The following is a 3,312-nucleotide window of genomic DNA, read 5'->3' as shown; positions in this document are numbered from 1 at the left end:
AGTTTCTACTCCCTCTAATCAATCTGAGAAGCTGGGAAGAGGTAGATTGTGGCCACAAGTTTATGACCAACTTTATGTTGGTGTTTAATTATGCATTTTTAGGACGGTGCTAATAAAGCTAGCAAAAGATGTAAGCATCAAAAGAGTTAGTAAGCTTATCCCAACTAACTATAGCCATGCATGCTTCCGCTTTCGTCCTTTGGAAATTGGAACACCAACTTTTCACATGGCATTGTCCATGTTGAGCTCGTGCACTATGACACGGACGGAAGCTAACTAACATTATACTACATCCTTCCAAAACCTAACAGCATGTCCCTCTCACCATGCAAGAAATTAGTGCAACCAAAATGGTTAAGTGCCCACTCAAAAGAAGAAAAAGTTGACAGGGATACATATAGGTCAATGCACGCAACTGGTAAAACTTAGCGGGTTAGTTGCTTAATAACCTTGAACTTTAAATCATGAGTGAGCTTTACAACGTGCGAAATAAACATATGTCTGGCCAATGACGATGCAACAAGTTACTAATTAAGTACCGTACATATGGACATGTCATGGATGGATAGAAGAGATGTTGTCGTTCATGATCAGGCTGCTTTGGCGGTAGAAGGTTCCCAGAAGTAGGAGTATATATACGAGGTGGCATCCCACTTTGGGAGATTACAACAGGGCCTCATTTCATTTACATCATTGATTTGGTCCCCCAAAGTGTTCTTCGCGCACATGCATGCATGAGACGATATTCATCATCAGTTAATCGACCATGCCGAACGTGCAAAAATCATGGGAAGACCCAAGCTTGCCATGCTAGCTAGGGTAATCACGATCGAAAGTCGAAACGCCGTAAATAATACTCATGATATATATGGAGCATGTTACCCACTCATCTATAGCTATAGCTTAGCACTAGTAACATGGGCAGGTCGTTGCACCCGATGATCAATCAACAACTTTGCCCGAGTTATCAGCTGAAAATCGTGATGCTTGCATGTAGCTAGCATGCCTTACAAGACACTCCACCCCTCTCCTCTTTATCTTTCTGAAAGTAACATGCCATGCGCATCATCCATTTATCCCCCGAGTCTATTTCTTTTTCTTTTCTTCCCTTCTATTCTTCTAGCTATAGCAAGCTAATTAGGTATCCAGTACGTGCTCAGCTTTGCTTAACGACGTACGACGACGTCCGGCTGCATCTTAATTCCCCATTGATTGGCATGGTTAGCAGCCATGTGCCGGCCCATTAGTTGGTAGCTAATCATGGGGGGACCAGCTCCTACTTGTTTATGTACTAATACTCGTAGAGGGAAATCATCAACTGTTCAGCTAATTGTTTATTGTGTCCGGGACTCGTTGGACAATTGTGGGCGTCTTCGTGGTCGTGGAGCTATCGCTAGCTGTAGCCAGCATGAGACCTGCCCGCCCGCCCGTTATCTTGGAGTTGGAGGTTTCAAGGATCAACTTGAATACATACTTTGACGTCTGCGGCCGGCGGCCCGGAGATATATATATATATATATATGATGGAGGCGTTTACTGTTGCATCCACTGGCTTAGCGAACAGTGTGGAATTCGATCGAGGGTTCCTCTCGTTAGGTCAACAGTGTCTGTCATCATGGCCTGTTAACGTTGGCTTGCATATTGACACCCTCGAGCTCGTACTACGCTTTCACCCTGCCGGGGCATGCGCCGCGCCTGTGCGAGTACGGCGTGACATGACAGAAACCAACAAATTTGGATGGCAGGATGGGCCGTATATAGGATAGAAGTGGGCGCGCGCGCATGGTGACTAGGGAATGGTGGCGTGAGCGCACATGCAGCTCACAACAGCCGGCCACCAGCGTGGAAGGCAAATTCAGCGGCGGGTCGGGTTGGAAAGCCTGCCAGCCGGACGGACGGCGAGTTAAGCGGACGGCGAGTGCGCGCGGTTGAGCAAGCAAGTACCACCGGTGTCCGGTGACACCATGAGGGAAGCAAGGTAGAGGGCGCGGTGCGGCAGAGCGCGACGCGCGGGAGCGCGCGCGGCAGGCGTCGAACGCCAGCTCGCACTTGCGCGGCGCGTGATCACGGTGGGTTCGATTTGTATGACGAGATCGATCAGGTGGTGCGGGTGCGCCGGCCTCGTCGTCGCTGTAGTTCATTCCATGTTTGTGGGCATGCAGTTGCTAAATTACCAAGGAAGACGTGGTTTAGCTCCAGGGACCCTGTTGGGGTCGATGATGAGATGAGCTCACCAAGGAGTAGCCAACAACGTGTGGAACATTTTGAGTACGCTCAATTCTTAAGAGCATCTATAGCCGGGCACCTCAAATCCTTCTTAAATGTCCATGCACGCACTCGATCAGTGACGGACAGGAGAGAGAAGGAAAAAAATGACCCAACCGGATCCCTCGTATCATCTCCATATGTTCGGGTTGTCCACGAACCGTCATATAAAGAATAAAAGTATGGAGGATATGAGGGCTCGCGGACACGTCAGGACACGCACGATCAGTCCGCCACGTTGAACGCGGCCCACCCGGACCACTTTTTCTTTTTCTTTATTCTTTCTTTTCTTTCTCTCTTCTTCACCAATCACATGCAAGTGATTGGACATATAAGAAAGAAAATGAAAAGTATGACTGCATGCACAAACTAATAGGGACTTTAAATGGACACACTCAGACAATGACCGGGCGCGTCCCCGTACGTTTAGAGGGTCGGATTTGCCAAGTCTGGCTCTAAGACCGCTTTCGCTTTAGCCAACTCTGCCTACTATCTCAGAAAGCGAACTCAACATTAAACAAATGGTATCTGAGAATTGAGAATCCGAACTGTGCGTTTAGGATCGATGGTAACAGGAGACGGGGGACACAATGTTTACCCAGGTTCGGGCCCTCTCTATGGAGGTAATACCCTACTTCCTGCTTGATTGATATTGATGAATATGAGTATTACAAGAGTTGATCTACCACGAGATCGTAATGGCTAAACCCTAGAGGCCTAGCCTGTATGACTATGGTAATGAGTATCCTGATCCGGACTAAGCCCTCCGGTTTATATAGACACCGGAGGGATTGATGACCCACAAGTATAGGGGATCTATCGTAGTCCTTTCGATAAGTAAGAGTGTCGAACCCAACGAGGAGCAGAAGGAAATGATAAGCGGTTTACAGCAAGGTATTCTCTGCAAGTACTGAAATAAGTGGTAATAGATAGTTTTGTGATAGGATAATTTGTAACGAGCAACAAGTAACAAAAGTGAATAAAGTGCAGCAAGGTGGCCCAATCCTTTTTGTAGCAAAGGACAAGCCTGGACAAACTCTTATATAG

Source organism: Triticum aestivum, chromosome 2D (genome assembly GCF_018294505.1).
Source record: "Triticum aestivum cultivar Chinese Spring chromosome 2D, IWGSC CS RefSeq v2.1, whole genome shotgun sequence".
NCBI classification, from domain to species: domain Eukaryota; kingdom Viridiplantae; phylum Streptophyta; class Magnoliopsida; order Poales; family Poaceae; genus Triticum; species Triticum aestivum.
Note: the sequence above shows the minus strand (reverse complement) of the source record.